The sequence below is a fragment of the Macrosteles quadrilineatus genome, unplaced genomic scaffold (genome assembly GCF_028750875.1).
Source record: "Macrosteles quadrilineatus isolate MER2022 unplaced genomic scaffold, UCM_ALF_1.0 Scaffold_4__1_contigs__length_99947679, whole genome shotgun sequence".
NCBI classification, from domain to species: domain Eukaryota; kingdom Metazoa; phylum Arthropoda; class Insecta; order Hemiptera; family Cicadellidae; genus Macrosteles; species Macrosteles quadrilineatus.
The window spans coordinates 66,550,360-66,576,854 of NW_026542597.1; the positions used below are offsets into that span (position 1 = coordinate 66,550,360).

At 37.7% G+C, this 26,495-nt stretch overlaps 1 protein-coding gene across 4 annotated transcripts in view; it reads left to right on the forward strand.

Moving 5' to 3' along the window:
* Positions 1–26,495, forward strand: part of LOC128991302 (LIM domain only protein 7) — a 108,922-nt gene that overhangs the window by 18,244 nt on the left and 64,183 nt on the right. For 3 of the 4 annotated variants that reach the window (XM_054414087.1, XM_054414092.1, XM_054414093.1), the window contains exon 3: positions 25,641–25,666. The gene's annotated coding sequence lies outside the window, so the exon portion shown is untranslated. Of the gene's footprint in view, positions 1–20,625; positions 20,813–25,640; positions 25,667–26,495 lie in introns of those variants that run through there. The other variant, XM_054414088.1, reaches the window with a different exon arrangement.

Sequence of the window (26,495 nt, forward strand, 5' to 3'; positions counted from 1 at the left end):
ATCCACCGTGACGGTGACTAATGCCATTGGCTGCTTGTTGCAACAAATGTGGCCCCATCACGCTCTCTCTGCTCCTCTCCACGGAGCGAGATCAGCCACTCATCTCATAAGCCTTTGGATATCCTTCAAGACTATATTGGCTTTAGTTGAGTTACACTTTCCTTCCCGCCTACTCTGTAATAATGACTCAGTTGTCTAATTGTATTGATTTTTGCCTATGGTCGGTAACAAAAACTTATTGGCACAGAAACTGATTCATAACACTAGGATATATTATTACCATTACACATAATCTTGCATTCTGAATACAGTACATGGAATATTGAATGCCAAACATTGGTCCAAACAGTGGGCTGCATTTAAATTAAATAAGTGTTAATGATTAAAATTAAGAACTTATGATTCTTAAACAATATCACACATTTTCGATTAACAATAATTTCCTGCGATCTAATGGAATTGTTCTTCAAATACTCCTCAAAATTACTTACATAGTTTCCTCTGCGAATACAAACCACTTCAAACAGTTTTTGTTTAACAAATATGTTCTACGTTTAACGGTGGGCTAAGATAAATGCAATCAAATTATTAAACTTACCTCGTTTAGAATTCCGCCAATCCTCCAAAATTGACGTTCCCTGTTCACGTGATCCTGTTCCTAGTTAGTAGGACCAATTTTCGTCTACGAGATTACCAACAGTCAAGGCTGGTGGAGCCGAGGCTCATTTACATATAGGATGCCCCAGAAACCCATCGCCACGCAGGTGAGTGTTATCAGCTAGTTAGCATGTCTGTTATCACTGTGCTATCACGACGAACACGCCGCTTCCGGTGTCCGTCCTGGTTGTACTAATACTCTACACGTTCGTGTGAGAAAGATAGCTACTTCCTTCACGTCATCCAACGGGACTACAATATTGTGTAACTTGGGTCATTGGGGCACTGGGAATTGTCTTTGGGTGATAGTTTCATTTTCTGTTGAAGAAGAGAACCATTCAATTAGACTTTTTTGACGGTTGATAGCCTAGGAATAAAATATTGGTCATGGAACTTATTATTGGATAAGTTGTCGTTTTCCTCAGTGACGACGAATAAGCATTATCACAGATCCTCACTGACTAATTCGTACATTATCTTCTCCATAGTCCGTGGTACGAAGTCTTATTTTCGATGGCCTGAAGGAATTCAATAATTGCATGTAAATTTTTTTTAAATTTTTAACTAAAAATCTGGGATGATCATGACGTTGTCTTTTTCATAAGGGAAAAAGAAAAGGTTCATCGTGACGAATCTTCACTGACTATCACTCACTCCTTCGTCGTCGTACGCTTGATGGCCTTTATGAGTTCCAAAATTGAATGTTCCATTGAAACTTTTACTAACTCAAACTATTGGATAGTAACGTCTTCGGAAGCTCAAAGGCAACCAAAAACTATTACCGTCACTCTGACCACTCGTCACATTATCACACCCTGTTACTCACAATCCCCGACCGTTACAAGCACACCAGTGACAGCTCCAGCTCCAGTTGCAGCCGAGGTGTTGGCAGATGGATGCGATAGTTTGTCGCGTGTGGCCGGTTGAGTGACCTTGGGCGATAACCGCAAAAAACACGAGTATAGAGTTACTGGCCGCATCCAACGTCGCGGTCACTCCGGTTACTTCGCTCCAGTCCAGCGTTGGAGCTGCGGTTTGACCTGCCCTCCAGTGACCTCTGGGGCAATGTAGGCTGTGGAAATATTTTGATTTGGCAAGATTTGTTACCTTAAGGAATTTTGGCGCTTGTAAGCTGAAAACGAGAAGGTGTTGCGGCTCAAGTCACTAGGGACCATTGGGAAGAATTTTGCCACAAGAGACTTAAGTTGTGGAAATTTATCGTCAATGATTTAAGCTAGTAACTCACACTAAAATTACTGAAACTAATCTTCACAAAATGGAGTTAGCTACGTAGCTACGTAACAATCGGCAACTTGTGACTATTGATTCAATCGACCAAAAATGCCCTATATCCTATAGGGAATTTCGGGATGAGTTATAGCAACAGAAATCGTCGGGGAATTTGTGTTTATTGACTCAATTCACCATAAATATTACTAATTACTAAAGAGAATATCGGGTTTAGTCAGAACAACAGGGAATGTTGATGCCACTCACTAATTGGGGAATTTCGGGAAGAGTAAGTTGCGCAACTGGTAATATCTGAAAACCTTCTTAGTAATTGACTCTATTCACTAAAAAAATTACTACTGTAGGCTACTCACTACAAGTAATTTCGAGAAGAGTTAAATGAGTAATCGGAAAATAATGGGAAACTTGTAGCTAACTCGTTTCAACGTTTAAAATTCATATACAACTTAAGGAACTTGGGAGGAAAATCGGGTTTTACTTGGTAGCCAAAAAAGGCTTTATTTTGTGGCAAATCAGCAGAGGTGGAATAAAAATTTTGACTCATGTGTCCTCTTGGACAACCAAAAGGCTGTTTGGAAAAGACTTATCTCATTTGTCGAACCATTGCTTGCATACATATAGTACACATTACTCACAATACTCATAAACTTCATGTGGCACCACTCCACTTTTGAACACAACTCAACCACTGTTTATACGTTGGAGTTTAATTTAAACAGTGCAAACGCCTGATGACGTAATGCCAGGTTCAGGGAAAACAAAACAGAAGTTGTTGAATGGACCAAACTGCAATAGAAAAATCTGATTTTTGATGGATTTTGTTCCTTGACTTAGCATTGAAGCTACATAGTTTGCTACGCTCAATATATTAGGTTACGCAGCGTATATCTCGCAATATAACCAAGACTGAAGAACCTAAGAAACATGTATCGAATCAACGCTGACTCAAATCCATACATGGCCAAAAGCCAAATTTAGGTAGCGGGACCCGAAATTCCGCCGCGTCGATTCTCACCTCGGAGAATACAAACGAGCAGAACTGGATTTAAATCTCGGCGTTTAAATGTCCAGAAGATCTGACATTGTAGTAGGACCACGACGTGGGCGGAGCAAGGACATCTAGTAGACAGGTTACGTCATGAGGGATCGGTTACCATGGTTACCTGACAACGGCGGTGGGAAGTTATATGATTGTGGCCAAACCCGGCATTTTTATTGGGTTATTTGTCCTAAGTTGTGTGGTTGAATAATGTTGGAGAAACAGGCGTATTTTACGAATATAGTGAAATCTTGGTGTTTAAGGATGATTTATGGTTCTTTATTTGGATGTAGAATCTGATTGAGAATAAACATGTAATCTTTTTCTTATAGTGTACCAAAATAATGTTAGGTACCTTATTTATTACACCTTATAAAATCGTAACTCTCCAATGTCATGTCGACTTATTCAACGCACGGTTATTAAAATTTCTAGTGATGTGCAGATTAATTAAGTTATTGTCTAAGTCGGTATCAGTTATCGATTTTTGACCTAACATGATTCTTGGTTCTCGGTTGGCACCGGTACTATCGGTAACTAATTGAATTGTAAATAGTGTTCATCAACTAAAACTGAATTGTAATAGTTGAAATTTAAAAATTAAAAATTTTAATTACAATTTAAACAAATGCTGGCTACATACAAACAGTCTTTAGTTTTGTTGCTTCGTGCATTTATGAATACGATTTATGAATCAGAAGTCCCCGTTTTTGTTCAAAACCAATATTAATAGTAACTTAAACGTCAATACTTTGTTCTCGTTTTTTATTTTTTATTTTTTTATTATAGTTTGTATTTGTTAATGGAATTATTTCAATACTCCGGGAAAGGCCAACAAGCCGGGAAAACTGGGTACTGTTTTGGGAATTGAAGTTTGGCCAAAGCATCAACGTAGAATGAACCTCTCCTATTGATGTTTTACAGGATTTGTATGATTGACTACAATAAAAGAAATGCAATTTGAAATAAGTTACCTATTAATCTTACTAGGTTGGTGTTAAAAAAGTTGTTGTTTTGTGATTATCTATTCCAGAAAAACTCTAAAGTTGTATTTTTACAATATAAATGGCTCCAACATTAACAAGTGAACGGGATGTCTTGTGTACCTATATCCAAAGATGATAATGTCATGTTCATGTTATGTAGTCGGTTGTAGGTTGCAGAACCCCTGCTTGTGGCTTCCTATATCGAGCCAACTTACACGGCTTCGACAACGTACATTTCAGCTGACTCATTACTGTCACTTCTGATTCGGCTTATCTCCTTACCATTCTCACTTTCAAAGGTGATAATCCCTATGGATAAACAACTGGTAACATAAGCCGTGAACTGGATAAATAGTTAAAAAGCTACTACTAAAAAACTAGTTCCAATCATAGAGTTTTTGATTTGTTATATAACTAATCGAGTGATTATGGAACAAATAATAGTGAATGGTTTCAGAGAATATTTATTTGATCTTTGATAATCACACGTTTAACAGTGTAACGAAAAAAATGATTGGAAAGTGAATGTGATTATTGTAATTGTAGAAACTGGTAACAACTATTTCTCATAAGGTAAACTTGGTGAGGAATAAAACGCATTAGGTTAGGGACTACTGAAAATATGGTTTAAAAAGTTAGATACAAAACTAAAGAGAAGCTTGAAGTACAGATCTCTAATTATTTATATAATGTCATCGGAAACAAATATTAAACCAAAGAAATATTCGTGTAAAAAGTACCAAAACATTATGTTATCCTAAAAATTATTAAACTTTCGTTTTGAACTACTTCAAACTGCATAAACTTCCGCGTGCACATCTTCCTTTGATAAACAAAAGAAACACACATGATATATGCATCGATATTGGAAAGGTTATCAAAATTGCCATACTGTACTTATATCAAGAATTTTATTGAAGATGAATATTAATTGTGAAACAAAATTACCCCATGCTTAATTACCGAATCGTGCGATTTTAACCGGTTGATGCGATAATTACTGTCGATCTCTCAGTTTGATATGTAAACAGTGCGATTAGCACATCGAATTAAAGTAGTTTTCCACTCGATTGAACTCCGAGTACTCGGTCTAGTTGTGGAGGACTTTATGACTCAATTCACCTGTAATAGTAAACTCAGCGCAACCCGACGTGATAGTTCAACGAAGCGTTTAAATACCGCAATTCAGTCGATGTTTGGGCGATCGACCTGATCGCGATAAGTGAAATTTCGACTATCGATCGAATAGATTGCATTGCGCGTTTAATTATATAGGTTTATAATTGAAGATGTGGCGAAGTTTGAAAGTTCAATATTGGGAATTAGGTTACACGAAAATTACTTTAAGTAGGGGGTATCAAGGGGAAATTCAATTTAAAATGTTGGTAGTTTTATGTGGAACAATCGATTGCCCTTTAGTCTGTGTCTATAAAATTAGTTTATGCATTAATCTTGTGAAGATAACTTCCAGTGAAACTTAACTACTTTTAGTTTACATGAAAAATACCAAATTTATGGATAAGGTATTTTTTCTTTTCAAAAAATATTTTGGAATCTCCAAATTCAAGTATCTACAAAAACTAATGAAAATCATGCAAATTAGGGCATGAATTAGTTTTGCGAATCCCTATCGACGTTGATACATCGCAATACTGTATGCAGTGTATTAAATTATTATGTGCATTTCAAGCTATTGTACTACAACAAACATTTCCACTTTCACCATAATTATTTTTTATGTTGTTCTAATTTTTTCTGAAATACCGCAAAACATGTGCCTACTTAGTTACTTAGTTGGAGACATGTCCCTGAGTGTGGGGAAATAGTTATTTGTGCAACTAGTGAGCAAAGTGAGCAATTGACTCACTCGAGAGAAATCCTTACTACTGGTTTACTGGTTACTGGTTTACTACTGGTACTACTGGTTGAGGCGATTGCACTTTGCACTCGAGTTGCACATTATATTTTTCCTACAGTTACCATCAAACAAATAAATTGGTAAAGAAACGTGCCTTCACGTTGCAAATGTGGAGCGAGACAAAGTAATTAGAGTGAGACAATGAGCGAATTGGCCACTTTGTCATTTCTCTTAGGTAACTGTAGGAAAAAGTATTTTTCCATAGGAGTTAAATATAATAAATATAAATATTAGCTCCTACTTACATGTTGTGGCCTTTAACATTTATTTACTATAAATAAAGAGACAATTACAGAAACTCGAGATAAAAAACGGATTACCAAATAATTAAAAGAAGGAACTAACATTAATAAATTAATAATAACATTAATAAATAAATACCAACATTAATACCACCGCATTTGTCCCGTTTATTTTTATCGATACAATCACAGCTCACCTCAAGGGTAAATGTATGTGGTTTCGAAAACAACTATAGTTAATGTTAAACCTTTTACACATAACATAGTTTGGGTGTGAATAACATTTTAAATCATAAGGTATTTCATGCAGAAGGAGAAGTCTAAAGCACAAGTACTCTGCTATTAAAGTAGTCCCATAATAAATCACCATAAACTACTACAATAGCAATACCATAGACAATAGAGCAATACATACCATCCGCGCAAACATCGTGCGGATACATAACTAAGCGTTGACATCAAACTTTCACAATTCTGTTAATCGGGTTAAGGAACGGAAGTTTGAATGAGGTAATGAAGCAAGACAATGACAAATACTGCGCATTAAACCTCGGTTGTTGAGGCCACAGTAATAGATGAGGTCAGAGCATTGAGGTGGCCAAGTGTTTATATTGTCCTCGCGTGTAATAGTCTTGAGGTGGAGAAATGTTTAATTTGAAGATATGTATAAAATAAATGGTGTTTTCACTGAGGGTTCTCTATACTACTAGTTTAGCTTGAAATTGAAGGGAAGGTTTTTACATTTGGGTTTAAACTTTTGTCAACTGATTGAATACACATTCTATGTATACCTGCATAAACAAATAATTGTAACGTTTTAAAGCTTTAATTAAAATCCATGTGTCCCTGAGCTGTTGGACATAATTTAAGACTAAATTACTTACGTAATCCCGTCACAGCTCAATAAAATATGCCAATTCAGGACATGTTTCGGTGTTAAAACACCATCGTCAGCTTCAGGTACATATTTAGAGTTGATCAGTTTATCTTCTGACGATGTTAACTATGATCTCTACATATGTACCTGAAGCTGACGATGGTGTTTTAACACCGAAACATGTCCTGAATTGGCATATTTTATTGAGCTGTGACGGGATTACATTATTAATTTAGTCTTACATTACGTCCGACAGTTCAGGGACCAACAAGGTATACTGTATTTACAGTACGGACCTGGTAAGAACTACGGTGATCGGAGATTGATACTTCCCTCCGCTTAAAGTACTTTAATAGTTGAAATAGTACTTTAATAGAATAGTAATAACTAGCTGTACCCGCGGGCTTTGCCCCGTTTTACTTCATAAGTGAGCTCATTCGCATGGCTCAATCACGTCCTGGTTGAAGTTCGTTCGCTACGCTCACCTTTAGGTTGGAGCTCGTTCGCTGCGCTCACTTGTCTTCAGGTTAGCTCGTTTGCTACGCTAACTCGCCTCCAGGTTGAGGTTCGTTCGCTACGCTCACTCTCCTTTTGGTTGCAAATTAGATGTCTGTAGTAATAAATTTAAAAAAATAATAGTGTGCTGCACCCTGTTGGTAATCCTTGTAACTTAAATGCTAATTGCACATCATGGAACAGAACCAACTTGTTTAATTGAAACAGCTGTTAAGATTCATTAATTCCATTTAAACTAGAGAACCCGTGCGGCTCAATGAGCCGCATAGTATGAAACATAACGCCGAGGAATACTTTATGCTTAAATTCGAGTAATTGTAGCTACATCTTAGAGTTGTTTAAACACTTGTTAGAAACTAATTTTAAATATCTCTGTTTGCGTCGCCAAGGTTCACCTACATCATTTCTGCTCTCAGTTTTAATTGATAACTTCTAATGAATGCTAAACGATCTGCTTCAATTCAAGTTAACATGATGCAACAAAGTTTTTCCAGCATTGAGAATTGAAGAAAATAATTGCCTTACTGATAACCTGTGTTTAGTAATTTGTGGAGAACCCTGAAAAGTGAGGTGATATCAACCATTTCATGTGCTCCATTTTTTACCCACAAACTCTGGGTTTCCAACTGGACTGCCATAATATGCTTTGAATAGGCTTGAAGTTGGTTATCGTATTTTAACACGTTGACTGCTGAAAACCTTCACTATGGCACTCCCTAAACTGCGGGCAGAGCCCCGGCGCGCTACTGAATCAGCGAACGCTATTGGAATTGAAATATCTCAGTAAGAGTTTGTGGGTAAACAATGGAGCACATGAAATGGTTGATATATCCTCGCTTTTCAGGGTTCTCCACGGAGAAAATTCGTTTGATTAGAGGGATGTCTCAAATCAAAGAAATAAAATTACCCAACTTGACGTGTTGTCTGTCAGTCTCACGTTGATCAGTAGAGTTTAACTCTAAATACCTGTCCCAAAGTTTTGAAAGTATGGATTCATTTGTCGAAATAGGTTATATATCATGTAGCTATACGATTTGGATAGCAATTTTCATATTCTTTTTTTTGAACAGCGTATATTACTTGCCTCTCCTAAATCATAAAAATAAACTTGACCGTAACAACTCGGTCGTTGAATACATTAACACTAATTCCTTCACTTATTTTTAGTTTAATATTACCACTAAAACTTTCAATAGCAAATTAGTTGTTGAAACTTCTTATTTTTGACTTGAAATGTCTAGATTGTGTTGGTAAATTCAGCCAAAAAACCTTGTATAAGTTTTTTTAGGAACTGGCAACATAACCTAGAAGTAAACAATCAATTTCCGTTTTTTCTCAATTGAAGTAGAGCAAGTAATACAAAAGTTTACAATAAAAATAAAAGGTCCGCCAAGATTTGGTATAATCTTACTACTTGAACTTATCATAGTCAAGGCATTATTATAGTTTCTACTAAATGTTTTGAAATATCTCGATCTGTCAGTGTCAGAAGTAAACATTTCTTGCATGCATTAATTTGATCTGACATTATGCGAGTTTACTTTACCACCGTGACAACTCTATGTGCTTCGTATATTTTTTCACTTCCAAAGTGAGTTGCACAGCAGAACCATCGATTTATAGCAGAACTGGCAAATATTATTCGTCTCACCAAGTGAGTGTGTATCTGGATGGGTGTCTGTTAGACCAGGCCTCTCTATTTCTACTCTCCTCTTACGCATAAGATATCTTATTATTAATTGTCTCCTACTCCCGTTTTCAATATTTCTTCTTTGAACTTGAGGCATTTTCTGTTCTTCCTACAAAACTGATTAACTGTTTAACTTGGTCTTAACCTACTAAATATTACAAACCTTAATATTTACCCCCAAAAAGCTAATGAGTTTCTATTTATAAACAGCTGTTTTTTGTTTTTAAATTTGTTCTATGTATTTCTTATGGGGGAAACTCGACCTTTGAGAGGGTCTCACGCCCTTAAGAGTAGGAATTTCAAAATTCTAAAACCTTATTGCAAAACTACATATTGAGACGAATCTTTTGACACCTTAAACGTTGAAATTGGTCTTCAAATAAGGGAGGAGTTGCGTTAACAAAAAACGGCTTCACGTATTATATATATAGATATGAGTACTCATAAGGTTAACATGGGAAACTCCAGAGCCACTGGGGCGGAGCCCGAGAGTCCGATCAGAATAAAAATAGCTTAGTTTTCCTATTTAATGCATAAAGAATCAGTGTACCAAATTTCAGCTTCCTAGGTAAATGGGAAGTGGGAGAATTAGTGATGAGTGAGTCAGTGAGTCAGTGAGGGCTTTTCCTTTTATATATATAGATAATAATAATAGAATAATACTTTAATAGAAATAGTTGAAATGCTTGAAATGTTGTGTGTTTGTCATTTCAAGTTCTACTCCAAGAGACAATGTCATGGTAAAGATAAAACAAACCATAGGATTGGCCAAACTAAAAAAGGTGTTAGATTATTGACTTTCAAAATCGGAAGTTGACAGAATTTTGTTATTTGTTATATTTTCAAATGCAAATAGAGGGATTATCCATGTGAAACTTTTTATGAACAAGAACAGTAGTGAAACTTAAACATGGCAAATAAATACAATCTTGCAAATTTGAATATCTTTTCATAATGTAAATTTATTTTTTATCTGCAGAAGTGCAGTTATGAGTAGAAGAAGTACACCATCCTTGAGGTTTCCACAATGTTGATTTATTACTAAATCTAACATCTTATGTGGTTTCATTTCCACAATGCTTGATAAATAATGCCTCGTAAAGGGGAATTACAAATTACCCAGACCTTGGTTGATGAGAACCTACGTCGCGGCTCTGGCAGTAACATGTGCAATACAATAGATCCATTACGACTTATGTGTTTGCTAGCCTCTACACCAGCCAAGAAGTGACACGCAATTGAGTTTAGTACCTGTGTAGCCTCCAACAGTCCCGTGTTGTGCTTCGATCTGTTTGACTCTGTTATACACTGATTGACTAGTTGTACACGGGACACGAGCCATGTGTAGCTATGTATCGGTAAAAGCTTTTGCTTTGACTTTTGGATGCTGAGGCAGACATTCCTTCTATTGGACGTTGGAGGTACTGTGGAGAGGGCAAGAACTCGAACATAATGACTATCCTCAATATCTAGGTGTGAAGCTGGACAGAGCATTGACTTTTAAACAACACTGCCTTGCTACTAGGCAAAAAGTGTGCTCCCGAAATAATATCATTCGGAAACTTACCAACACATCCTGGGGAGCACAACCACAGGTGCTACGCACTTCTGCTCTTGCTCTTAGCTTCTCAGCAGCAGAGTATGCAGCACCAGTGTGGAGAAACTCTGCCCATGCAAAGCAGGTAAACATAGCCATCAACGAAACTGCAAGGATCGTGTCAGGATGCTTAAAACCAACCCCAGTGGACAGTATATACCCTCTCATTGGGGTAGCTCCACCATATATAAGGAGAAACGTGGCAGCCGCAGTAGAACTACAGAAGCAAGTGACCGACCACCGTCATCCACTATATGGGCATCAACAGCAGCCCTCTAGACTCAGGTCAAGAAAGAGTTTCCTCAAAACCACTGAGATACATTCAGTAACACCGGAAGTATTAAGGCTTCAGCTATGGAGGCAGGAGGCTCAACAGCCACCAGTAGAACTCAGAGAGGTACTCCCTGCAGGCTGTCACCTGCCTTATCCCACATGGAGGACCCTAAATAGATTGCGAAGTGGGGTTTCGAGGTGCAAAGTAAACCTCATGAGGTGGGGGTACTATGAGGGAGAACCAAACTGCACATGTGGGGCCCCTCAGGACCATGAACATTTACTAGTTTGTCCAGATATGGATAGAACATGCACCTGGCTCGATCTGGAGGCAAATGACGAAGCCATATATGTGGCAGATTATTGGAAAAATAATATCTAATTGAGCTGGTGTTTTTATCCGGACACGGAAAGTAAGTATTGGACGTTGCCAATGTATAAAAAAAATAGTAACATGAGCCACACACAGTTTGCACTGTAAACAATTTTGTCAACTTGACTATCTTCATGGTAAGTTTAATCAAAGCTGTACTTTTCCCGTGTCGTTGAAAATATCCGAATCTGTAACTTAGTATTTTTTACTTTTAGTGTTAAACATGGTACTGTATTACTGTACATTATATGGCCTGTTGACCCATATATTTGAGTTATTTAAGGTCAAATTTTGAACAACTCTTAACAATACAAACTCCTAACATATGTCTTCTAAAACACATGTGTTACTCCATAAATGGAGTAAACAACCACTACAACGCTGTCCCGTTAATACATTTTGACAGGTTTATTTCTGAACTCCATTTCTGTTCTATATCGCGACATGGTTCACGGTCCCGTAGAATTTCCAGATATGAAATGGTTTTGGCGTTTATACCCCTAAAAGGAGCCGGTTGTGTAAATGTGTTATGTCACTTCCTCGATAAAATACCTCTCTATATATAGTAGGTGGCTACGCCCTCATCATGACTGCTTTCATCTGATCGCATTTGTTGGAATGTAAAGATCCGAGTGTAACGACCGTGTTATAAGCTTTTCCCTCGCACTTACCTGAAGTTTGGACAAAGAAGTTGAAATACAATTCGGATTTTTTTGTTTGATATATTTATGAACATGCCATGAGATACAGTATGTCTAAAAACATAAAAATCATCTAACTCCATTCTACACTAGCCTAGAATTCTTATTATTTTTTAAAATACGCACTTACAAAATGTGCGTTGCTGTCTTGAAGTAATGTTAATGAAAATAATACTGGCAGGTATGATTTTTAATAATGGCGTTTCCAAATAATGAATTTTAAGATTTTTACTAAAATAATATATTGCTTTTTAAGCTTATTGTGAAGTACCGGGAGAGCAAGCTGGTCTAGTGGTTAGAGCGCGGGACTTCGGTTCCTGAGGTCCCGAGTTCAAATTCCGCCAAATCGCAAATGGATTTTATCTAAGTGATGATTCCGCAACCCTTATGTCTATTCTGAAGTAATGTGAAAAACAATCCAAGGCTCGTACCTAGCGTCCTAGGACAAAAAAATTAAGTACTAATTATAGTATAGTCATTGACTGGTACCGTGCTACCAAGAGATATACAAATTGGTTTTGATGGATTGGCAAATTGGCTTCACTTTTCCTCACTTGGAATACATTTTTTCGCTCGAAATCTTTACGCTTTATGGAATGTTTCCGAACCAAAGCGAGAGTTAAATATCCGCTCGAAGCTCTAAAAAAATACAAGAGTGGCGCTAGCGAGGGCAGCGGTACCTCGGGCAATGTGCTGCAACTCTGCGTTGGGGGAGCTAATGAATAGCTCGAACTGGGCAGCGGGCAGCGGTGACCGGGCATCGGTAATAACAGATTGGGCAATATGGTCCAAGACCACTGGGCATGTCTGGGTCTGCCCGTAGAGTTATGTCAGGCCACGGGCACTCGCTGTCAGGCTGGTGTTTATGGTTGAGTCCAACTGACAAGGTGGGTGCTACTGCCGTAGGTGATGTGCAATGAGAGTTAATTGGAAATACTGATTTATCTTCAAGTTATTGCTTTCTTTGGAGCATTGATGATACAACAAAACACCCCTGTCGTATTAAACCTACTGACTCCTGTTGGTTTTAAAAGTTCATACACATTTATTATGAAAAAAAGGGTTAATGCGTCCATGTCCGAGGCCCCGTTTATGCACCAAGTGCGGTAGCGGTAGCGACAGCGGGAGCGATTTCTAACACCATTGAGTTAAATGGGGCTGTTTATGCACCAAGAGCGATAGCGATAGCGGTTGACCTCCCGCTGCGATTTCTAATTCGCCCGCTGTGTAGTTAGGAATCGCAGCGGTTGCTTGGGCTGGGTTGCCAACTTGACCCACGCGCACGTGCACTTAGGACAAACTAGCTGTACCCGCGGGCTTTGCCCCGTTTAACTTCACAAGTGAGCTCGTTCGCATGGCTCAATCACGTCCTGGTTGAAGTTCGTTCGCTACGCTCACTCACCTTTAGGTTGGAGCTCGTTCGCTCCGCTCACTTGCCTTCAGATTAGCTCGTTCGCTACGCTAATTTGCTTCCAGGTTGAAGTTCGTTCGCTACGCTCACTCACCTTTTGGTTGCAAATTGGCTGTACAGTAGTCATAAATTTAAAAAATAATAGTGCTGCACCCTGTTGGTAATCCTTGTAACTTTAATACTATTGAACATCATAGAACAGAACCAACTTAAACAACAATTTAAACAGATGTTAAGAAATTCCTTTTAAATATGAAAAATCATAAGGTTAACATGGGAAACTCGAGAGCCACTGGGGCGGAGCCCGAAAGCCCGATCAGAATAAAAACTACTTATAGTTTTCCTATTTAATGCCCAAAGAATCGGTGTACCGAATTTCAGCCTCCTAGGTAAATGGGAAGTGGGAGAATTAGTGACGAGTGAGTGAGTGAGTGAGTCAGTGAGGGCTTTGCCTTTTATATATATAGAAGAAGATAGTTGTGTGAATTATTTGGCAGAGTTTGAGTTGGCAAGACTGTGTCCCCCTTCCATTCTCCTTTAACCAACCGCTACCGCTATCGCTCTTCGTGCATAAACAGACTCATTTACAGCGGGAGCGGGCCCGCTCTCGCACCGCTCCCGCACTTGGTGCATAAACGGGGCCTAAAGAACAAACGAGTACTTAGGTTTTCTGCTATGACGATCACTTCATTGATTACTGCATTTTGACTTGATGTGTTATGTATAACGATAGTTAATTGGAAATACAGACTCAACCTGGCTAAACTTATTGTAGTTACAGTTTTGAATTGTTTATATTGACGAGAAAAAAAAACTAAAAAGTCATAGACATACTGTGAACTCTAAACACTTTAAACTGCCATAGCACTTTTGGGCGTCGATTTTCAGGAACTTACATTGCTAATAACTGACGTATACTTATTGAAAACTAATAACATCATAAAGGAGTGGAGGGCATTGCTGTGATTTCTCTACAATGCACATGTATTTCCCATACTCGTAGACTACTATGGGAACTAACCTAATTAACTTCATAGTGTACCGGTAATGTATTCTTGGCCAATTTCCATCAATTGTTTATATTATTTACGGCACCATGTATTCAACCGATCCTGATCCGTAAATTGTCGAAGGAAGAGTATGACCAATTAAAATTGTAAATATTCGCCAGCTTCACTGTTTTGCGTTTTCAGAGCTCATTTGACACTCAGACAATTGCAAAAGACAGCCTCTCGTCTTTTTCAGCATCAGCAAGGTCTCTTTCAGCATCTAAAAGTTAACGCATATTTAACCTATCAACTGAAACCCTAGTTACTTCTCGCGTCTAGGGTCCACGATTGTGTAAAGAGTAGAAAGTACAACCTATTTACCATTGAGTGAACACCTGAATACATCAACTGTAAACGCCTATCAAATCGCCGGTGGACTGCAATACAAGGTAATTGTGGACCGATTGACCGTACGTACAATTGGCTCACAACTAGCCTGGGACGTGGGTGTACATGACACAACCAAGCCGACCGCTGTTTCATAATATCATCTGTAAATGCCAATCGGTTGGCCAAATGTGGAAAACGTTCATTATAAAACTGTCTGCTGCTCCGTCCGTAAAGGTCAGTTCCGTACCATGCATTTCCATGTTAATTGTTGTGGTTTACAATCATCGGCGTAAGCTGGGCTAAATTGTCTCGCCGCAGATTGCATGGTGTCGCTCGGTGGCGGGAATGCAACAACGGGGCTTATGGGAAATGGAACTTGTAATGAGTGCCGTTTCAGTGGTTTGAGAGTCCACAGAGGTTGTTCAAAGGCATAAGCAATTGAAAGCGCTTAGTAAAACCTTAGTAGTCCCAAGGGAAGGCTAGCATATCTCATCAAGAAGGTTTCTGGTTGAGAATTGTTGAATGTTCCTCTTGTAACAATTTGAACAACTGTCCTGATTTGTTAGACGCGTAAAGGGGAGTAGGTTCACTTAAAGTATTTTGCTTAAAAAAGTTATTGAGGTCAGCAGTTGTGTTCATGAAGTCATAGCTTGCTTTCGAGTAGCCAAGAAGTTCGTCTCACAAAGAAGTTTCCTGGTTGAGAATCGTTGAATGTTCCTCTTGTCACATAATAAACAATTGTAATTTGTTAGACACGTATAGGAGGGAGTATTTACACTTTATGATTTTTTGCTTGAAAATATATAGGTCAGCAGTTATGTTTATGAGGTCATAGTTTGCTTTCACCTTTGATACTTCAAGTACTTTGAGGTAGAATCTGTTCAATCAAGGATACATACAGTCCTGTATCTAATCGACCAAATACGATTCCCCGAATGACCTGATATCGCTTCAATTTCCTATTTTACCGCGATTTCCTCTAACTCGCGTGTCGCCAAACACTTTCGTCCAGTCCTGCTTTCTAGCTGCTAATTGATTATTGGCTAGAGCTACAACGCTAGAACCCGCGTAAAAACTGCTCGACTGGGCACCTTGGACAAGAAAGAGTCAAGCGTCTATCACTACTCCGTCACAGGTCTTGCGTTGGACTGACAACGACATCTTGAACGACTCTTGAAAGTGAGAAGATTCTATAATCACTGTTAGTGAGCGGAACGGTCTGACGAATTGGAAAAGTGGAGTGTGGAAAAGCGACGAATTCTTGGTGAAATCTCCCAATAGGTGATCGGCGATGGATCTGTCACTTGGTTTGAAACCGAAGGTGAAACTTGTGCTAGTTTCTGTCTTGGAGGTGAAGGATGGGGCTGTAATAAACATACACACCATTTTACAGTTTTGTGAACTCTAGGTCTAGCATCTAGTTTCCTTATACTCTCCATCCAGTAAAACAGAGTAATCAGACCCATGAACAATTTTGTCAATTTTCCCCACTAAAGATTCCAAAACCACTACTCTCTATAATCGTATTACAGTTTGGCAGATTCGAAGTAGGCCTGCATTAGAACCAAATTGCAGACAGTCGTATCCAATGCTCACTGAGCTATTCAATTATCCATCAAATCAACCATCCGTGCTCCAACGGCACTGCACTCTTGTACCATATCATTCTTCCTCATTCCCGCCTGGATGTGAGAAGTTATAAACTGCCGCCGCTAACGAAGCTGCAGTTGAGCTCATTATCCATCGCATCTCTCATCTCATCTGTGACCTCGACCTTTGCGTAATCACCGCCAGAGAACGCCGCGATCAGGCGATGCTAACTAGACCGCTGTATGTCATTTATAATCATTCCACCCTTGTACACCTTTTTATTGGTTTTCCGGGTTTCTTTGTAGGCTTGTGTTTTTGTACATTCTAGTTTCCATTAGGTGATCAAATACAGGACTTTTTGCAATTTTGGTCATTCGTGCAGGATTTTCACATTTCCCATGTACATTTTGTATCTACTTATCAACTTTAAAAATGATCAGGCAATCAGGGAGGTAAAAGATTATAACTATGATTCCACTCTAATAAACAATCTTTTTCTAAATTCCCTCAGGACTTATTATTTTTATTTTATATTACATGACAAAGTACAGCATCAAATCTAAGTTAGCAATATCAATTTGTGCCGGACTTTCACATTACTAGCATAAATTATAGATCCATGCATCGACTTGTCATGTCAAAACGATCGGGGAAGTATTAGAAAATATTTACCTACTTAGTGCTCAATTTTATCCTCTCTATTAATGATAATATTTTGATTACACCCTTTTTGGCAGTCGGTGTGGCCAGATTTAGCCAGCCACGTAAGATGACTAAGTGGGCAATTTGACTAACGATGTACCTTTAATGATTGCATCATTACCTAAACTCTGCATCATTGCATCATGACACTCATCTTTTGCGAAGTATGTTAATTTTTGTGACGCAATGAGCGCAAGGTTTTTCTAAATGGACCTTTTAAACATTCTTGGATTAGTTTGCACCAAATGGCTTGCCTAATAGATGAAATTCCAAACAAAATGTCACACTTCGTTTAGAATACGAATCAGTGTTTTCATTCTAACATACAGTATTGGAATTCGGAATGTAAAACACTCTACCTGACAGGACTTATTTACAGTTCCTCTACTGACCGACTCGTCTTCACTAATTTATTCTTTTGTCTTAACTGCTGTCAGGAAGACTATTACTGTCACTATTGACGTTTGGACCCTGATATTTAAATCTTGTCAAGTAAACTACCAGTAAAATTCCCGTTACGCTTGCCGTTAGACTTCTGTATCAGTATCTCCGAACTTTGAATTACATTAGACATTTTGGATAGCATCCAATCACTCAATTCCGTTACCTGAATTTATTGACAGAGGCTAGGATTTTGTGTTAGTATTTTGTGATACACCACAGTATCAGAAATGGACATGAAAAATATCATTTATGAACTATATTGAAAATATAAATAGAATAGGTTAGAGGGGCAAGGACTGTTTTTCTTGTATGATTAGATATACTGATTTTCCCGATCCCTTACTTACACAAATAGAAACAATTTATAAATATGTGTGATGGGGATTAGTGTACTTCGGTAAATTTGCTGTTCTGCTTCCTTCCTACGCCTGATGACGTCAGCAAAGTTATATACATACTAGCAATAAACGTACACAGTAAAAATCAATAATTAACACACACAAGTAAATTAATACATTTAATCTCATCTATAAATTGAGTTCCTTAACAATAGTTATGTGTTTAGAATCAACATAAATCGTACATTTTGTCGCAATAGATAGTCTATAATCATGATTAATTTTCAAATTTTTCGTTTTGTAGTTTAACGGTATAGTGACCGGTTAGTGCGTCTACACGATTTGCACTACTATAAGCTAAAAATTTCAATTTTCCAAAAAAATATGTCTACTCTCAGAACCTAATTGCTTCAAACTGAATAGAATCAATTAGATACACATTCAATGCTTATATGAATAAAACATTAATTAGTAATGCCCCAAAATAGAAAACTTTATCAATTTTGGTCCTTCGAGCCGGATTTTTCGGAAAGATTCTGCACAACTTTGTATTTGCACGTAACTATTCACCTGCGCAACCAACGGAACGTATACATTGTGCATCTGAGGCAAATGTCAAATCAACGTGCAATTTACGTCCCTTGACTTATAGCGGCAGACACCTCCTAATGAGTGGTAATTGTGAACAGCCAGTTATAGCCTCGACACAAGGCAATGAAGTGTGCGAGGCTACGTAACGATGTAACGTGTGTATTGCGTGGGTGAAGTACGGATGCAGGATGCTGGGGAAATGGACGCAGCGTCTTGATATGAAAATACACGGACGTGGTTAATTCTCCGCAACACGCCAGCTGATGCAACCACCTCCCAGCTGACACGCAGCGTGTTATAATTAATGATATACGTCATTCTGTCATTATAGTAATGGCTGTTGTTTAGTGGCGTGTTAGTGGGTTCTTGTTGGTGAATCATGCTAAAAGGCACAAAGCTGGTAGCACACGGCTTGACGTTAAATCTCCTATTGGTTACTTGAAGTTAATTAGAAGTTTAATAGTTTCCTTAATAAATTCTGGCACAGAACACTTTCCTTCAGTAAAAAAAATAAAAACGTGTTTTCATTATGTGCTTCTCGGATGCAATTTTGATAGCTTTGGGTAGATTTAGAAGAAAATGAAAACTAATAATTCCTTTAAATGTTGTAAATAATCGATATACGTCATAGAAAAGGTTTTGGCATCTATTTGAAATTGGACTACGTAAATTTGGTACAAAACTATTTGCTGGTCCATCAAAAAATGTAGTCTCTAAAGTAGGGAGTCTCCTAGTTGAAGTTAACATTCAAACATCAACTAAAAAGGTTATTGCAAATGTTCAGCTAAACTCTGTAAAAGGATCTGTTTATTATTACCACTGTATCCAGACTCAATTACATATTTTCTTAATTACTAAAAAATCCCGCGTAACCTAAACGTATTTATGTACGCGTGTAGAAATGAATCCGTCAACACTGTAGCAGATTTTCCCTTATATTGAAAATCAAGTGAACAAATAAATTTCACAGCTGACGCTTACAATCCAATAATCCCACCACACACCTGTTCACTTGCTGGAGTAAAAGTAAGTGATCTTTCAGTGGAAAGTGACATCGGAGTAAACCAGTTGCTCTCAATCTTTGCCCATTTTGGAGCGTATTTGCATAACGGCAGCGTTGCCCATTCCCGTACCTCTGCCATCTGTCAACAGCACGGCTATCATGTTGACCTTTGGGCGCAGTTTAACCAAACGGTATTTCAAATTACCCTGAGCCTAGGAATTTCTCTAGGCTCTTTTTGTTTGAGGATTCTCACTAAACGTTTGGAAAGCGTGGATGTTGTACGTACCGGGCTTTTTGGTTTATATTTTTTATAAACCAACTGTGAAGTTTCTATTTATATATGATAGAAAAATATTAGGAATAAGGTTGAATTCCCGTGCAAATATTGTTTGCTATAATCAACAATTCTCGACCTTGGTTGCATGGGTATTGTTAATATTTCTTAACATCTTTTCCTCACCGGATAAGAGGGTTGCACAACCGTATGTTGCAAAACGTTGGAATTCTCACAGTTTGCTTTATTAACTTTATTGCCTTTTTATTGTCTGGAAAGCTAACAAGGTGATTAATTAACGAATGTAACACAGATTAGATAGTGTCGTAACCTACCAAACATGTGCTGCTAGTCAGTGCTAAACAACAAAGTTAAAAATTACTCTGATTCTGGTTTGTATTTACGTAGTTTTTGCGAAAATAATATACCCATGCTAGTCTTTATGTTGAAATACAAGCCCAGAACGTAAAAACCCCCCGATTGTCTTACAGATTGGTTAACCTAAAAGCGTAGGCCTATTTATTTTTTATACGTTGCGTATTTACGCAACGAAAAAAGTTATACAAGTGCCCTTGAACATGCAATCTCATCTATATTTAAGATGTTAAGTCATGCCTGCTTAAAATCCCACACGGGGATAAAATCCCCGAAGGTGGTAACACTGATGGCGTGAGCGCTCGCAGTATAGCCAACCTCGCTACCGCCGCAACCGGAACCGGTTCACTCTGTTCTAGTGTTCTGTTGCTGTTCAGTTCAGTTCAGTTTCGTAGTGTGAAGTGAACGTGAAGGTCTGACTTGCGTTAGGTCAGCTGATCGATTTAGTAAACAAATAGTGTTGTTTACTTGAAGAATTCTAAAAGATTAAGGTTGCAAGAATATTCGTGCTTTAGTTCCAAATTTGTTTGAAAGTGTTTACAGTGGTGGTGTTTAGCTCAGCGAAGGTTGGATTAACAAATTGAGGTACGGAATATGAAATTAGTTTTGGCTTAAGTTGTAGGCTAGGTATCCAACCAGTTGTTGGTTGAGCAGGTCTATGAAACATTTAGTTCTGCATAATATGCTTGCATTCAAAGAATTGGGCTACTTAATACAACTTTAGTCCTGTGTACATGAATTGTGAATAATTAAGTAGTAATTTACTTGATTATACATCACGCACGCGACAGGGAGTGGTGATCATCGCGATAGAGGTATACCTAACCTAAAAATAGTTAGGTACCATAATATAATGTTTTTTATATACAACCCACAACATTTTAATGGGAAACTTAATCTTCATTCCCTATAACGAGTTAAAGTGATGTTAAAAAGTGTTCTGCATTTTTATGTTCAAAGGCCCAGTGAAAGTTGATTTAATTGCTGCCAGCAAACACTAGATAGGTAGGCCTATGCATTCTGTATATTCTGTTGTTTTTCAATAGTCGAGATGGGTGAGATGGGTCAACTACAAAGGATGAGAATCTTGTTGAAATTGAATCCAAGTAACTTACTATAAATAATTATCCCCATAGGGTTATTGTTTTATTGTATTTTTATTTTATTCATTCCTACGGCAAATGGCATTAAACAATACATCAAAACAAGATGGTGTGCAAAAATAAATACAAGAATAGCAATTATACATGGAACAATATACATACAAAAGACTAGACAAGATTTCAGATTGTAACTTATAGAATGATCCGACTCATTACAAAATAAAACATGCATGAACAAGCAGAATAAATAGTTACAGACTAACATTACAAGAGACATCATATTATACTAATTGTAACGATAGAATAAATACTCAATACAAAATATTATATACACAAAGAAGCAAAATAATAATAGTTTAAGACTGACATTACAAGAGATATTCATGTCACTAGTTATATAACAGAATAAATACTACAACAAGATTGTTGAAAAATTGAAAAATTATTGTTTAATATTTTATCCATGACCAAAAATATCCAGTCGGTAATTTTATGGTTATAGCCCTTGCTTCCAGGCTTTTTTGACTGAAAATCAATTACAGTGTTTACTCTGTAAAATCGAATAGCACAATTCACATTAACCTATTGATTGATTATAACTTGTGCCATTTTAATGTAAATATTACCCTCACAACCCACACTTAGAAAGATAATTACGTTAATTTAAGTTGGCTATAACTTATGTAGGCTATTATTTGATTAAAATTAATTATCAATAATAAACACATCTAGGTTGGACATATTTAATCTGGATTAGGGGACTGGATTATGAAAATTGAAGAAGGAATAATAAAATGGATAAACAACAAATTTACACTATTCCAACCTTACCTAACCCAACCAAACTTCTTGGACAGTTTAAAATTTGTTTTATAAGTTGAAAAAGACATGTGAAGTTAGGTTATTAACTTATACTCGATTCATAATAACCTAAACTTTACCTTCCTAATCTAACCTAACTTCAAAACACTTAATACAGTCACGAATCCGCATAACACCCAACCTACCAACCTCACATGTCTAAATAAGAACTGATGTAATAAAATTCAAAAAATCGTAGTAAATTCAGTTTTTGAGCCAGCAGAAAATTTTTGTACCATTATTTTCAGGTAAAAATCTAGTTTCTAATGATATATAAATTACTATAGAACTCTTGGTCACCCTCATTACTAGCTACGTCGAGACAAAATCTATACCGTACATTTTAGGTCATATGACAGATTCCATCGCTATCCATCTTTTGAAAAAAGAAATAGGGCAGAATAGCCTACTCCAGAAGATAGGTTAAGGTCGTATGAGTGAATCGTATGGTAGAATTTAACCCCGTTCAAGTTAGTAGAGGAGGTCTTCATTGCATCTCAGTAGGCATTCAGTGTCTCCTTATTGTACTAAGTTACTGGTTTTCGGGATTGGGATTTGGACAGATCTTTTGAAATGTGTATTTATCAATGCGAACTAATCTCCCAGATGTCCCCACGATGAATTGTTATAAGCCTCATAACAATCTACAAGAATTTACTCTACGGTACACTATACCCAATATTCATCTCTATGGTCGCTCCAGTTCCCGTTCACCTAGCTAAGGTTTACTCTTTATCATGATAGTACTTTCAACTTGATTAGCAACCATAACCTTCAACACTACGGACAATTGCCATACCTTTGGTGGAGAGAGTTGACAAGACCAAAAACCAAAGGTCGCTGAGGAATCAAAATCGCATTAACACTTGATCATCGAGATTGTTAGGTGGACAGTAACAGCTGGACCTTGGCCTACAGGTGGTATGTCTGAGTGGCCAAGGTCAGGGCGGATATCAGCTGTCAACACCAGGCAAGGTCACGTGTTATCTATGACACCCCTCACCAGTCACTACTGCCCTGGGGAGTGTGTCGAAGGATAATGCAAATCATGCTACTAATTGTGTGTTACCGCTGGGATTTTGAGAAGATATTCCCAGGTTTTCGTTGTATGTTTGTGAATTTGTCTTAAGCAGAATAAAGATGGTATTTAGATTTAGAGATTGGGAGTGGGATCCATTCTGATCCTAGATGCCAGTTGTCGATTGTCATTGAATCACTAATTAATGAAGCTCCAACAAAAGGTTGACGATAGAGTAACAAGATCAGGTTTCGGTCTAAAATCGTTAGAAAATTAGAATAAACAAGAAACAAGATATAGTATACTTTCTTTACTCGATATAAATAAGCAAGACGTACCGTATTAAAAAAAATTACAATTAGGGCCGTTGGAAATACTCCCTCATGTACACAAGATCAAAGTAAAAGTACACAAAGGGGTGTCAAATTGCATTGTTTAGGATGTTGGTGCGAGGAAGGCAGGTTCTGGAATAGCCTATCATTCCAAGTACAATCATTTGTAATGCCTTGTCTTAGTAACTTCTAGTACGGTTCTATCTCTCCTCGCTAAAGGCCACCGGCTTTTAGAATCTTAGTTTTATTGACTAGATGCTCGAATTGTAGTTGTACGTTGATTTCGATGATTTACCTTCCAGATCTGGAAGAACCTGTCCCCATTTATCATCAATAATAACAACTGAGCATCAGATAATTGGCCGGAATCAGTGAAAGCAAATCCCGACCGACAAATTTCACTGGATGACAGATCGGTTTTCCTCGGTCCGTTTATAAGTTGGTCGATGTGTGTACTCGTGTGACCATTGTGGTTTACCTGGGGTCGGACATTGCCGTGGTGGCGCAATTGGGGCGGAAAGGCCTCGGGAGTATCCGCTGGATGGACATTCACACTGGCAAACAACAGCTGTTGGTGCAAATGCAATCAGCTGTTGCGTGGAAATAGTCTCGTGTAGTCGTGGAAAACACTGTACATGGAGGAATAATAAGGAAACCACCCTTTGTTGTTAAAGGGGCCTTCTTTTTTCACCATAAAACCACGCGTTAGTTTTGTCAATGCTACCATTGTTTATTGTGTTCTATAAGTTGTTGTCCTGCACTTTTTCCAGCACATTGTCTATATAATTTTTTTGGGGGTATTTATGAACGGTTTTGTTTATAGGCATTATTTTGTATTCTTATTTTACTGAAACATCTCTAAATGTAGGGTGGTTTTAAGTGGCGAAGAATTAGTTCTTTTCCCACATTAGAGACTTTTATGCGAGATCAACAATAATGGTAGGCTAAATAAAGTCTAATTAATGGTTAAAAGAGTGGTGTAAACGCCCACCTAACAATTAGGAGATTGTCAGTACGATCAGGAGGGACGTGAGTAGATTTTGGAGGTTTTGAAACTAGAGTTAGCTGTCGTCAGGCATTCCTCTAGCTAGGTAACATAGCTATGCAAATCGTCCATTAAATTCTACATACACTCTGTATTTATTTATTTATTTATTTATTTATTTATTGTAAACTCAATGTATGTCGCGATCTTAGTGAATTGGTATAAACAAATATGAAGTTTCATACGATGATGTAGACTTAGCAGTATTTTGGTAGGATCGAAGGATTTAAGACGTTATTAATCTGAACACAAACTTGCCTTCTACAGCTGTGAGATGTTATCTTGATTCACAACACCTGTGTAAGGTTTTGATCGTCCTCTACAAGGGCCGCGGAGTTCCCAGGTCCACCGAGGGTTCTCCAACGCAACTGTGGGATTGTAGGATTCGTTTGATGGACACAGAACGTGATTGAGGGTTTTTCGAAAGCCGCCAGCCATTATCACGACAGTGTTTCCCAACGTTGGGGCCGGGGTGGTGAAAGCTGGCTGAGCGCTGCGATTTGGCCGATATTTGGAATTAGGTGGAAATGTGTGTGATCGACGAATTCCAGACATAACCTATGATCTGTGAGCTGGTGTGTGAGATTGTTCATGTGATAGTTTAAACTTAGAGCTAGGCATCTATATGTTACTTATTTGTGACTCGTATGCGATTGGTTATGACTTATGACTATCCCTGTGATTTGGGATTGACACATTTGAGAAACAGGTAACCAATGATAACTGATTAGTAGATGGTGTGTGTGTGTGTGTGTGTGTGTGTGTGTGTGTGTGTGTGATTATTCTTCGTGTGTCAGTTGAAGCCTATTCTTATCTACAGGTTACTTAAAGTGATTATTGTTGATTAACCCTAAAAAATTGTGGCTATCATTTGTTCAAATACAAACCACAGTTCATTAATTATCACAACAGTTAAGTTTAAGATCGGTATACATGCATCTGAAGATCACCCCAAATTACGTCACTTATGGTATATTGTGTAAGCCTTTAGACATTCAAATCGTGTAATTTTTTCCACATTCTTTCTCTAAACGAAACTGTTTTTCTGTTTCAGAAGGCGAATTAATCATTCAGCTTCTGGTGAGTACCTTAAACCAAACAAAAGTTTCAATTTAAGTATTCCATAACTAGGTTACGATCTATGGTTAATTTTCCTGAAAATTCTTATTCTCTTTATTTGTGATTACGCACTTGTTTCAACCACACAAAGCTCTATTTTTACCCTGGGACAAGTTACAACAGGAGAACCCAAACAACTGCTATTGTAAAACCGATTGGGGAATGGAGATGTCCATCCGATAATATTTCGTTTGTTAATAATTCAACCAAAATCAAGCGCGAAGTTATATACTTGATAAGTACTCCATTGGAAAACTTCCTATAAAGTAGGTAGGCTAGCTTATTTACACAATCTCCAAATCAGGGTCCAACTCCTCACAGCGTTTAAATATTGTTTCTATCAATATTTGAAATAAATACGATAAATGTGTTGACAGTAGCGTATTTATCTAGGTTGAGACGTCAGCGTTTATCGCCCCCGTCATTGCCTTCCAAACATCCAACGGAGATATCATCATTTCATCGATCGAACGGATACGTATCTTCATCGGAACGATATTACTGTGGAAACGATTTGCATATACCGATCCTCGTAATGGCGAGCCAATACATCGGGAGCCATCTTATTATGGAGGTTTGCTTTTACCGAACCAGTCCGCAGTCCGGCTGTTCCGGCCAATTTTCGTTCCGTTTCCACTTTGGGTCATGGAAATTAGTTGATTCAACGATGAGATCGTGCTACTTATGTTCGTCTTTGGCCGCGGGACCTCACGTGATTGATGTAGGTAGGGAGAAAAAATGAGTTTAAATGTTTGTGAAATCTATAAATGACATTGAAATAAATATTCTT